This window comes from Cryptomeria japonica, unplaced genomic scaffold, assembly GCF_030272615.1.
Source record: "Cryptomeria japonica unplaced genomic scaffold, Sugi_1.0 HiC_scaffold_98, whole genome shotgun sequence".
Lineage (NCBI taxonomy): Eukaryota > Viridiplantae > Streptophyta > Pinopsida > Cupressales > Cupressaceae > Cryptomeria > Cryptomeria japonica.
Genome location: NW_026728920.1, coordinates 63,785 through 77,500, shown reverse-complemented (window position 1 = coordinate 77,500; position 13,716 = coordinate 63,785). Strand labels below are relative to the sequence as shown.

Here is a 13,716-nt window from a genome sequence, read left to right as displayed (position 1 = left end):
GCGCGTATAAACGGAGATATATATCCAATTGCAACGAAGGAACGTGCCAAAGATCGAGAACAATGGCAGAAATGCTAGTAACGTGCACTTCGGGACCAACGCATCACCGGAAGACAACCGCCAAACATCGAAAGAGTCGCGATGCTCCGCAACCTACGTGCAAAGCGGTCGCACACCGGGTAAGGGAGTGAGAGCCCCAAACATAGCTGGGCGAGGCGCTCACTCCGCTCTTTAATATCTCGTTAATACCGCCAAGGAAATGGCACAAGCACACACACACAAGCATCCTCGGAAGAGGACAGTTCGAGTGACAGGTCAAATCCAAGAGTTCCGAAGACTACCTCCAGGAACAATCGGGAACAAGACCGATTACAAGTCGTCGAGTCTGTTACTGGGCGAACACGAGATGCGCACAGGAAATCGATCAGCCCTCACAATGGCCCAAGGCCAGAGATCGGACTGCTACGATTTACCCCAACAATCATCGTGCCACTCTTCGCAGAGAGGTGATAGACGCCAACGAGCCCGCGCATAGCAATCGAGGTGTAAAAAGGGCGTTGAAGGCAGGAAGCCTGGACGAAAGAGGCTACGAGGTCACCTCGAAGCGGTCTAAGAATCGGGCGCACTTGGGGCGACTACCAGTGCCAACCCCTTATCCCGCGGTGCGTCCGACACACAGAAATTTCCAAGGCGGCCAAGGAGCCTCCCCGCATAGCAATCGGGGTGTGAGGTTACGGATGCAGCATTGATAGCAATCGAGGTGGGAGGCGAAGGATGCAGAAGTGAGAGCCGAGGGATGTAGCAGAGATAGCAATCGGGGTGTGTGATGCAGAAGAGATAGCAATCGAGGTGTGCGGTGGGAAGGGCCCAGCAGCCAGAATGCATGAAGCGACGGATGAAGCAGTGATGACAACCGGGCTGTGAGGAGAGGAGGGATGCAGCCAAGAAAGCAATCAGGGCTCGAGGCAAGGGATGCATCAAGGATAGCAATCATGTTGTGAGGCGAGATTCCAAAGGCTAAACGTGAGAGGCTGCAGGGTCGACTCAAAGAGGTCTATGCATGTGAGAGGCTGAAAGCAAGGTCAACTCGGAGCGGTCTATGCATCGGGCGCGCTTGGGGCGACTACCAGTGCCAACCCCTTATCCCGCGACGCGTCCGACAAAGAGAACGTTCCAAGGCGGCAGAGGAGGTTACCAGCCGAAGGATGCAGTAGCAATAACAGGTATAGTTCCGCGGCGGCCGAGAAGACTCACCGCATAGGAATCGGGATGCGAGGCGAGGGATGCGGCGGGAAGGCCCCGACGGCTAAACGGAAGAGGCTGCAGGGCCGCCTCGGAATGGTCCAAGCATCGGACGCGATTGGGACGACTACCAGTGCCAACCCCTTATCCCGCGATGCGTCCGATACACAGATAGTTCCAAGGCGGCCGAGGAGCCTCACCGCATATCAATCGGGGTGCGAGGCGAGGGATGGGGCGGGAAGGCCCCAACGGCTAGACGGAAGAGGCTTCAGGGCCACCTCGGAATGCTCCAAGCATCGGACGCGCTTGGGGCGACTACCAGTGCCAACCCCTTATCCCGCGATGCGTCCGATACACAGATGGTTCCAAGGCGGCCGAGGAGCCTCACCGCATAGCAATCGGGGGTGCGAGGCGAGGGATGGGGCGGGAAGGCCCCAACGGCTAGACGGAAGAGGCTTCAGGGCCGCCTCGGAATGGTCCAAGCATCGGACGCGCTTGGGGCGACTACCAGTGACAACCCCTCATCCCGCGATGCGTCCGATACGAAGATGGTTCCAAGGCGGCCGAGGAGCCTCACCGCATAGCAATCGGGGTGCGAGGTGGGGGATGCGGCGAGATGGCCCCAACGGCTAGACGGAAGAGGCCACAGGGCCGCGTCGGAATAGTCCAAGCATCGGACGCGCTTGGGGCGACTACCAGTGACAACCCCTTATCCCGCGATGCGTCCGATACGAAGATAGTTCCAAGGCGGCCGAGGAGCCTCACCGCATAGCAATCCGGGTGCGAGGTGGGGGATGCGGCGAGATGGCCCCAACGGCTAGACGGAAGAGGCTGCAGGGCCGCCTCGGAATAGTCCAAGCATCGGACGCGCTTGGGGCGACTACCAGTGACAACCCCTTATCCCGCGATGCTTCCGATACGAAGACAGTTCCAAGGCGGCCGAGGAGCCTCACCGCATAGCAATGGGGGTGCGAGGTGAGGGATGCGGCGAGATGGCCCCAACGGCTAGACGGAAGAGGCCACAGGGCCGCCTCGGAATAGTCCAAGCATCGGACGCGCTTGGGGCGACTACCAGTGACAACCCCTTATCCCGCGATGCATCCGATACGAAGATAGTTCCCAGGCGGCCGAGGAGCCTCACCGCATAGCAATCGGGGTGCGAGGCGAGGGATGTGGCGAGATGGCCCCAAAGGGTAGACGGAAGAGGCTGCGGGGCCGCCTCGGAATAGTCCAAGCATCGAACGCGCTTGGGGCGACTACCACTGCCAACCCCTTATCCCGCGATGCGTCCGATACACAGATAGTTCCGAGGCGGCCGAGGAGCTGGGGGATGCGGCGAGATGGCCCCAACGGCTAGACGGAAGAGGCTGCAGGGCCGCCTCGGAATAGTCCAAGCATCGGACGCGCTTGGGGCGACTACCAGTGACAACCCCTTATCCCGCGATGCGTCCGATACACAGATAGTTCCGAGGCGGCCAAGGAGCCTCACCGCATAGCAATCGTGGTGCGAGGTGGGGGATGCAGCGAGATGGCCCCAACGGCTAGACGGAAGAGGCTGCAGGGCCGCCTCGGAATGGTCCAAGCATCGGACGCGCTTGGGGCGACTACCACTGCCAACCCCTTATCCCGCGATGCGTCCGATACACAGATAGTTCCAAGGCGGCCGAGGAGCCTCACCGAATAGCAATCGGGGTGCGAGGCGAGGGATGCGGCGAGAAAGCCCCAACGGCTAGAGGGAAGAGGCTTCAGGTCCGCCTCGGAATGGTCCAAGCATCGGACGCGCTTGGGGCGACTACCAGTGACAACCCCTTATCCCGCGACGCGTCCGATACACAGATAGTTCCAAGGCGGCCGAGGAGCCTCACCGCATAGCAATCGGGGTGCGAGGCGAGGGATGCGGCGAGAAGGACCCAACGGCTAGACGGAAGAGGCTTCAGGGCCGCCTCGGAATGGTCCAAGCATCGGACGCGCTTGGGGCGACTACCAGTGACAACCCCTTATCCCGCGACGCGTCCGATACACAGATAGTTCCAAGGCGGCCGAGGAGCCTCACCGCATAGCAATCGGGGTGCGAGGCGAGGGATGCGGCGAGAAGGACCCAACGGCTAGACGGAAGAGGCTTCAGGTCCGCCTCGGAATGGTCCAAGCATCGGACGCGCTTGGGGCGACTACCAGTGACAACCCCTTATCCCGCGACGCGTCCGATACACAGATAGTTCCAAGGCGGCCGAGGAGCCTCACCGCATAGCAATCGGGGTGCGAGGCGAGGGATGCGGCGAGAAGGACCCAACGGCTAGACGGAAGAGGCTTCAGGGCCGCCTCGGAATGGTCCAAGCATCGGACGCGCTTGGGGCGACTACCAGTGACAACCCCTTATCCCGCGATGCGTCCGATACACAGATAGTTCCAAGGCGGCCGAGGAGCCTCACCGCATAGCAATCGGGGTGCGAGGCGAGGGATGCGGCGAGAAGGACCCAACGGCTAGACGGAAGAGGCTTCAGGGCCGCCTCGGAATGGTCCAAGCATCGGACGCGCTTGGGGCGACTACCAGTGACAACCCCTTATCCCGCGACGCGTCCGATACACAGATAGTTCCAAGGCGGCCGAGGAGCCTCACCGCATAGCAATCGGGGTGCGAGGCGAGGGATGCGGCAAGAAGGACCCAACGGCTAGACGGAAGAGGCTTCAGGGCCGCCTCGGAATGGTCCAAGCATCGGACGCGCTTGGGGCGACTACCAGTGACAACCCCTTATCCCGCGACGCGTCCGATACACAGATAGTTCCAAGGCGGCCGAGGAGCCTCACCGCATAGCAATCGGGGTGCGAGGCGAGGGATGCGGCGAGAAGGACCCAACGGCTAGACGGAAGAGGCTTCAGGTCCGCCTCGGAATGGTCCAAGCATCGGACGCGCTTGGGGCGACTACCAGTGACAACCCCTTATCCCGCGACGCGTCCGATACACAGATAGTTCCAAGGCGGCCGAGGAGCCTCACCGCATAGCAATCGGGGTGCGAGGCGAGGGATGCGGCGAGAAGGACCCAACGGCTAGACGGAAGAGGCTTCAGGGCCGCCTCGGAATGGTCCAAGCATCGGACGCGCTTGGGGCGACTACCAGTGACAACCCCTTATCCCGCGACGCGTCCGATACACAGATAGTTCCAAGGCGGCCGAGGAGCCTCACCGCATAGCAATCGGGGTGCGAGGCGAGGGATGCGGCGAGAAGGACCCAACGGCTAGACGGAAGAGGCTTCAGGGCCGCCTCGGAATGGTCCAAGCATCGGACGCGCTTGGGGCGACTACCAGTGACAACCCCTTATCCCGCGACGCGTCCGATACACAGATAGTTCCAAGGCGGCCGAGGAGCCTCACCGCATAGCAATCGGGGTGCGAGGCGAGGGATGCGGCGAGAAGGACCCAACGGCTAGACGGAAGAGGCTTCAGGGCCGCCTCGGAATGGTCCAAGCATCGGACGCGCTTGGGGCGACTACCAGTGACAACCCCTTATCCCGCGACGCGTCCGATACACAGATAGTTCCAAGGCGGCCGAGGAGCCTCACCGCATAGCAATCGGGGTGCGAGGCGAGGGATGCGGCGAGAAGGACCCAACGGCTAGACGGAAGAGGCTTCAGGGCCGCCTCGGAATGGTCCAAGCATCGGACGCGCTTGGGGCGACTACCAGTGACAACCCCTTATCCCGCGACGCGTCCGATACACAGATAGTTCCAAGGCGGCCGAGGAGCCTCACCGCATAGCAATCGGGGTGCGAGGCGAGGGATGCGGCGAGAAGGACCCAACGGCTAGACGGAAGAGGCTTCAGGGCCGCCTCGGAATGGTCCAAGCATCGGACGCGCTTGGGGCGACTACCAGTGACAACCCCTTATCCCGCGACGCGTCCGATACACAGATAGTTCCAAGGCGGCCGAGGAGCCTCACCGCATAGCAATCGGGGTGCGAGGCGAGGGATGCGGCGAGAAGGACCCAACGGCTAGACGGAAGAGGCTTCAGGGCCGCCTGGGAATGGTCCATGCATCGCACGCGCTTGGGGCGACTACCAGTGACAACCCCTTATCCCGCGACGCGTCCGATACACAGATAGTTCCAAGGCGGCCGAGGAGCCTCACCGCATAGCAATCGGGGTGCGAGGCGAGGGATGCGGCGAGAAGGACCCAACGGCTAGACGGAAGAGGCTTCAGGGCCGCCTCGGAATGGTCCAAGCATCGGACGCGCTTGGGGCGACTACCAGTGACAACCCCTTATCCCGCGACGCGTCCGATACACAGATAGTTCCAAGGCGGCCGAGGAGCCTCACCGCATAGCAATCGGGGTGCGAGTCGAGGGATGCGGCGAGAAGGACCCAACGGCTAGACGGAAGAGGCTTCAGGGCCGCCTCGGAATGGTCCAAGCATCGGACGCGCTTGGGGCGACTACCAGTGACAACCCCTTATCCCGCGATGCGTCTGATACACAGATAGTTCCAAGGCGGCCGAGGAGCCTCACCGCATAGCAATCGGGGTGCGAGGCAAGGGATGCGGCGAGAAGGACCCAACGGCTAGACGGAAGAGGCTTCAGGGCCGCCTCGGAATGGTCCAAGCATCGGACGCGCTTGGGGCGACTACCGTTGCCAACCCCTTATCCCGCGATGCGTCTGATACACAGATAGTTCCGAGGCGGCCGAGGAGCCTCACCGCATAGCAATCGGGTTGCGAGGCAGATTATTGGGAAGGGAACCCCCTGGGATGCGGCTCAAGCAGTGCCCAAAGGGACTGGAATGCGGAATCACATCGAGAGACCCAAATGCTATACGAGGGCTCAAATCGAATTATCGATTTGGCCACGACATGGACGCATCGGAACGAATACCTTTGCCGAACCACTCGCAATTGCATCCATACCGAAACCAATAGACATTTCCGTTAGAGCCCTCGCATAGCATTCGGGAATCTCGCATGCCCCTCTAAATCGACCAATGCTGGCGCTCAACGAAAATCCGAGCGCTACCACCGTTCGAGCGCCAGCATTGGTCGAGTTAGAGGGGCACGGGGGAGAATGCTCCAGTCAACACCTCCCCTATATAAGTTATTTGTCCGATTCTCGCACAACCGTAGTCTGCCTCGTCGAATCAAACAACGGTCCCAGATTCCGACTTCCGTTCCGTAGAGACCCAAAAGCTAGATGGAGGCTCGCAAGAAAGAGAGTCGGCGCATAGCAATCGGGTTTCTCGAACGTTTAGGGACCGAGCTCACTTGCGGATAGGGCAAAATCCGCCAAGCAACCCAAAAGCTAGACGGGGGCTCGAATCGAATCGCCTAGGCGGCCACAACAACGACGTGTTGGATCGACTACCAGTGCCAAACCATTCAGCAAGACTAGTCTGTGTCGAGGCCGGATAGAGATTCTCAGAGAGCGCCCGTATAGCATTTAGGAGACCTGCCGCGTCCCTCACACTCGACAAATGGTGGTGCACGTTTATAAATCCGAGCGATCCCAACCCTTTCAAGCACCAACATCGGTCGAGATAGAGGGGCACGGAGGGGGCTGCGTGAGACAACACAGTCCCCTATATAAGTTATTTGTCCGATTCTCACACATCCGAAGAATGGTCATCAAATCGGACAACAGCCCAAACTTCCGACTTCCGTCCCAGAAAGCCCAAGAGCTATCTAAAACGTTCATGGCCGGAACTCGATCGCGGCTATACCAGTCCGCCAAGCAACCCAAAAGCTAGACTGGAGCTCTAGTCGAATCACCTCTGTGGCCATTGCAAGGACGTGTTGGAGCGACTACCATTGCCGAACCATTCCGCAGGTCGAGTCCATACCAAGGCCGCATAGAGATTCACGATGAGCTCCTGCATAGCAATCAGGAGACTTGCCGTGTCCATCACAATCGATAAATCCTGGTGCAAGATTTTTGCATCCGAGCGCTCCAACCAGTCGAGCACCAGCATCAATCGACATAAACGGGCACGGGGGGAGGATGCTCGAGAACACTACCTCCCCTATATAAGTTATTTGTCCGATTCTCAAGCAGCCGAAGTCTGGTCATCGAATCGGGTCAAAGACCACAACTTCCGACTTTACCCACAATGCAAGTCATCGAATCGAACATCGGCCCCCGAGTCGGACTCCATGCGTATGTCAGGTCATCGGACCCAAATTCCGCCTTCCTGCGCATGGCGGGCCATCAATATCAACTCGGTCATCGGACCCAAACTCCGCCTTTCTGCGCATGGCACGCCTTCAAATCGGTCATCGGACCCAAATTCCGCCTTCCTGTGCATGGCGGGCCATCAACATCAACTCGATCATCGGACCCAAATTCCGCCTTTCTGCGCATGGCACGCCATCAACTCGGTCATCGGACCCAAATTCCGCCTTCCTGCGCATGGCAGGTCATCGGACACAAATTCAGACCTCGCCAATATGCCTACGTATCGAATCGGTCATCGGACCCAACTTCCGACTTCATCCATACTGTAGGGTCTTTGAGGTTGGCGCGGTGCGCTCAACCCGGGGAGTCGACCCATCGAAGCATACACCTCCCCTATATAAGCTATTTGTCCGATTCCCACACCTGTGTAGTTTGCACCTCTGACCAGGACATCGACCCCAACTTCCGAACTCGACTGCAACGACGGCACCAGCGCCTTGGTGCGCACCTTGCGACGCACAGTCCCAACATTCGCCTTCCTGCACATGGCAGGTCATCGGACCCAAATTCCGACCTCGCGAGTATGCCTACATATCGAATCGGTCATCGGACACAACTTCCGACTTCATCCATACCGTAGGGTCTTTGAGGTTGGCGCGGTGCGCTCAACCCGGGGAGTCGACCCAACGAAGCATACACCTCCCCTATATAAGCTATTTGTCCGATTCCCACACCTGTGTAGTTTGCACCTCCGATCAGGACATCGACCCCAACTTCCGAACTCGCCTGCAACGACCGAACCAGCGCCTTGGTGCGCACCTTGCAACGCACAGTGCCAACATTCGCCTTCCTGCACATGGCAGGTCATCGGACCCAAATTCCGACCTCGCGAGTATGCCTACATATCGAATCGGTCATCGGACCCAACTTCCGACTTCATCCATACCGTAGGGTCTTTGAGGTTGGCGCGGTGCGCTCAACCCGGGGAGTCGACCCAACGAAGCATACACCTCCCCTATATAAGCTATTTGTCCGATTCCCACACCTGTGTAGCTTGCACCTCCGATCAGGACATCGACCCCAACTTCCGAACTCGACTAAAAAGACCGCACCAGCACCTTGGTGTGCACCTTGCAACGCACAGTGCCAACATTCGCCTTCCTGCACATGGCAGGTCATCGGACCCAAATTCCGACCTCATGAGCATACCTACTAATCGAATCGGTCATCGGACCCAACTTCCGACTTCATCCATACCGTAGGGTCTTTGAGGTTGGCGCGGTGCGCTCAACCTGGGGAGTCGACCCATCGAAGCATACACCTCCCCTATATAAGCTATTTGTCCGATTCCGACACCTGTGTAGTTTGCACCTCCGCTCAGGACATCGACCCCAACTTCCGAACTCGCCTGCAACGACCGAACCAGCGCCTTGGTGCGCACCAAAAGTGCGCACTTTTGGAGGGCACTTTTGTGCGCTCCAAAGGTGCGCACTTTTGGAGGGCACTTTTGTGCGCTCCAAAGGTGCGCACTTTTGGAGGGCACTTTTTGGAGGGCACTTTTGTGCGCTCCAAAGGTGCGCACTTTTGGAGGGCACTTTTTGGAGGGCACTTTTCTGCGCTCCAAAGGTGCGCACTTTTGGAGGGCACTTTTTGGAGGGCACTTTTCTGCGCTCCAAAGGTGCGCACTTTTGGAGGGCACTTTTTGGAGGGCACTTTTCTGCGCTCCAAAGGTGCGCACTTTTGGAGGGCACTTTTTGGAGGGCACTTTTCTGCGCTCCAAAGGTGCGCACTTTTGGAGGGCACTTTTGTGCACTCCAAAGGTGCACACTTTTGGAGGGCACTTTTTGGAGGGCACTTTTCTGCACTCCAAAGGTGCGCACTTTTGGAGGGCACTTTTTGGAGGGCACTTTTGTGCGCTCCAAAGGTGCGCACTTTTGGAGGGCACTTTTTGGAGGGCACTTTTGTGCGCTCCAAAGGTGCGCACTTTTGGAGGGCACTTTTGTGCACTCCAAAGGTGCGCACTTTTGGAGGGCACTTTTCCTGCGCTCCAAAGGTGCACACCTAGGTGAGCACCTTCGACCACACCTTGTAGCACACCAAACTCTGACTTTCGACTTCATCCGCAATGCAGGGTCTTTGAGGTTGGCGCAATGCGCACAACCAGGGGAGTCGACCCATCAAACCCAACACCTCCCCTATATAAGCTATTTGTCTGATTCTCATACATGCGTAGCCTGCAGGAGCAATTAGGACATCGACCCCAACTTTCGGCTTCTAAACGAAAACAAGGTCTTTGAGGTTGGTGTAATGCGAACAACTAGGGGAGTCAACCCATCAAACCCAACACCTCCCCTATATAAGCTATTTGTCTGATTCTCATACATGTGTAGTCTACAGGAGCAATTAGGACATCGACCCCAACTTTTGACTTCTTAACGAAAACAAGGTCTTTGAGGTTGACGTAATGCGCACAACCAGGGGAGTCGACCCATCAAACCCAACACCTCCCCTATATAAGCTATTTGTCCGATTCTCATACATGTGTAGCCTACAGGAGCCATTAGGACATTGACCCCAACTTTTGACTTCTTAACGAAAACAAGGTCTTTGAGGTTGGCGTAATGCGCACAACCAAGGGAGTTGACCCATCAAACCCAACACCTCCCCTATATAAGCTATTTGTCTGATTCTCATACATGTGTAGCCTGCAACAACGATTAGGACATCCACCCCAACTTCTGAATTCGTCTGCGTTGACCGCACCAAAGGTGCACGCCTTGGTGCTCACCAAAATCCGACTTCCGACTTCTTCTGCTATGCGGGGTCTTTGAGGTTGGCGCAGTGCGCACAACCAGGGGAGTCAACCCACCGAATGCAACACCTCCCCTATATAAGCTATTTGTCTGATTCTCATACATGCGTAGACTGCAGCAATGATTAGGACATCCACCCCAACTTTTGACTTCTTAAACAAGACAGGGTCTTTGAAGTTGGTGCAGTGCACACAACCAGGGGAGTCGACCCATCAAACGCAACACCTCCCCTATATAAAGCTATTTGTCCGATTCTCATACGTGTAGTCTGCAGCAGCGATTAGGACATCGACCCCAACTTCCGAATTCGTTTGCATTGACCGCACCAAAGGTGCACGCCTTGGTGTGCACCTTGGAGTGCACTTTGGTGCTCACCTCGGTGCACACTTTGGTGTGCACCTCGGTGTGCACCAAAGGTGCGCACCTTGGAGCGCACCAAAGGTGTACACTTTGGAGCGCACCACATAGGGTCTTTGAGAGGTTGGCGCAGTGCGCACACCAAGGTGGGTGTTGAGGTGCGTGCCGAGGTGGGTGGGTGCTAGGGTGCGCTCCATGGTGGGTGCCAGGGTGGGTGCGTGCTAGGGTGGATTCCAAAGAGGGTCATAGGGTGGGTGCCAAGGTGGGTTGGTGATATAGTGGGTTCAAAGGTGGGTACTAGGGTGGGTTCCAAGGTGGGTCACAAGTTGGGTGCCAGGATGCGTGGGTGTTAGGTTGGGTGCCAAGGTGGGCTCCTGCGTGGGTGGGTGCTAGGGTGGGTTTCAAGGTGGACGCGAGGGCGGGTGCCAAGGTGGGTAACAAGTTGGGTGTTAGGATGGGTGAGTGCTAGAGTGGGTGCCAAGGTGGGTGGGTGCTAAGGTGGATGCCAAGGTGGTTCACAGGGTGGGTGGGTTCTAGGGTGAGTTCCAAGGTGGGTCACAGGTTTAGTGCTAGGGTGCGTGTCAAGGCGGGTGTCGAGGTGCCTGGGTGCTAGGGTGTGGATGCCAATGTGGGTCATAGGGTGGGTACTAGGGTGGGCTGCAATGTGGGTGCCAAGGTGGGTAACATGCTCGGTTGGTTCTAAATTGGGTGTCAGGGTGGGTGTGCACCCACCTTGCCCGAGGTGGGTGCCAAGGTGCCAGTGTGGGTGGGTGCTAAGGTGGATGCCAAGGTGGGTGAGAAGGTGGGTGATAGGTTGAGTGGTAGGATGGGTGGGTGCCAAGATGGGTCACAGGGTGGGTGCAAGGGTGGGTAGGTGCTAGGGTTGGTGTCAGGGTGGGTGGGTGCTAGGTTGGGTTCCAAGGTGGGTGCGAGGGTGAGTGTCAAGGTGGGTCACAGGTTAGGTGCTAGGATGGGTGAGTGCTAGGGTGCAAAGGTGCCAGGGTGGGTGCTAGGATGGGTCGATGCTAGGGTGAGTGGCAAGGTGGGTCCACAAGTGTCAAGGTGGGTGCCGAGGTGGGTGCCAACTTGGGTTCCAAGGTGGGTGCCAAGTGGGCGACTGCTATGGTGGATGCCAAGGTGGGTCACGGGGTGGGTGCCAAGTTGCTAGGTTGTGTTCCAAGGTGGGTGCCAACGTGGCTGCTAGGGTGCGTGGGTTAAAGGGTGTGTCACAACGTGGGTGCCAGGATGGGTGCGCACCCACACTGGCCAAGACGGGTGCAAGGTTGGGTTCCAAGCCCGGTCACAGGCTGGGTGCTAGGATGGGTGGGTGCCAAGGTGGGCACCAGGGTGGGTGCACCCACCCTGGCCAAGGTGGGTCACGGGGTGGGTCCTAGGGTGGGTAACAGGGTGGGTACTAAGGTGCGTGCCAAGGTGGGTCATGGGGTGGGTGCCAAGGTGGGCACCAGGGTGGGTGTGCACCAACCCTAGCCAGGGTAGGTCACGGGGTGGTTGTCGGGGTGGGCGTCAAGGAGCCAAGGTGGGTGGCAAGTAGCCAAGTTGCGTGCCAAGGTGGGTGTCGGGGTGGGTGCCAAGGATCCAAGGTGGGTGCCAAGGAACCAAGGTGGGTGTCTGGGTGGGTGCCGAGGTGGGAGCCAGGGTGGGTCCCAAGGTGAGTGCAAAGGTGGGTGCCAGGGTCAAGGTGAGTGCCAATGTGGGTTCCAAGGTGCCAGGGTCAGGGTGAGTGCCAATGTGGGTTCAAAGGTGCTAAGTTGGGTGCGAGGTTGGGTGCGAGGGTGGGTGGGTGCCAAGGTGTGCTAGGTGGAAGCCCGGGTGGGTCGGCATCCCATGGGTGTCGAGTTGGGTGCCTGATGGGTGCTTCTTGTCAAGTTTTAGTCGTCGGGACTCATTTCGAGCCTTAGAGGTCGTTTCTTGTCCGGTTGCCCTGTCTTCGACCTGGGAACCCAATTTTGGTCCTCGGGTCCCATTTTTTTTTGTCTCGCATCCCACTTTTGGCCTGTGGCCTTTTCGGGGTCGATTCTCGTTTTGGGCATCAGAGCATGTTTCTTCTCCTAAAACCCAATATTTGTTTATTAAGTCTCGGAACACATTTTTGTTCTCGTGGACCCATCATGGGTCTTGGAACGCATTTGTGGTCCTTGGGTCCCATTTTGCATCCCGAAACTTGTGTTTTGGTGCTTGATCCCTATTTTGGGTGCCCACCTTGCACCAAGTGCGCACCCGGGGCAAACCGAGCGCCTTGGTGCACCGGGGCAAGATCGAGCGTGCACCCGAGGCGCCCCGAACATGCACCAAGGTGCACTCGGCCCACATGTGAGCGCAGGTCGTTGCGCCCGAGGTGGTGTGTGGGCACCGCGTTGCAGACGGGACACTGCACGCACACGACGCCCCGTCCAGGTGCACGCACGTAGGCCGGGCCGGGTGCACACCCGACGCCCTAGCAAGGTGCGCGCACCCGGGCAGGGCTCACACTTGGCGAACGGGGCGCACTTCGCGAGGGAGGGTGTGCACCTCGACGGGGGTGGGTGGCCGGGGTGGATTCGCACGTGGGTCGCGGTTTGCTAAGTACACACTGCGACAAGCTCATAACGGGTGCGATCATACCAGCGTTAGTGCACCGGATCCCATCAGAACTCCGCAGTTAAGCGCGCTTGGGCCGGAGTAGTACTAGGATGGGTGACCTCCCGGGAAGTCCCGGTGTTGCACCCTTTCTTAGTTTTTCGCCGGGCGTCGCAATGCTATTTGAATAAACCTTTTGCCCGTTTGCGTTCTCGTCGGGGCCGGGCCGGGCCGGGGTGCGCTGCCCGCACTACCGCGCGCGCGGGGGCGACACCGAGCGCGCACCCGAGGCGCCCCGAGCACACAGGCCACGGTGCAACCCGGGCGTTGTGCGCGCACCCCGGTGCGCCCGAGGTGCTGCGCGCGCACCCAGGTGAAATTGGTGTGCACCTCGGCCAGTGCGCGCTCGGTCGAGTCGCGCACGTTGGCCAAGGTGCACGGTGATGTTTCTTACTCTAAGGTTCCGCACCAGACGCCCGGGACAGGTGAGCGAAGCTGGGCGGGGCCGGGTGCGCGGCCGGGGCAGGTGCACGCAGCTGGAGAGAGCTTTGGAGCACACCAGAGGTGCGCACCTTGG

General features: G+C 58.8%; 1 non-coding gene across 1 annotated transcript; it reads left to right on the top strand.

Annotated features, from left to right (window-relative positions):
* Positions 1-13,170: 13,170 nt before the first annotated feature.
* Positions 13,171-13,289, top strand: LOC131864912 (5S ribosomal RNA). The gene has a single exon (XR_009363639.1). It is a non-coding gene; the product is annotated as a 5S ribosomal RNA (ribosomal RNA).
* The last annotated feature ends 427 nt before the right edge of the window (positions 13,290-13,716 follow it).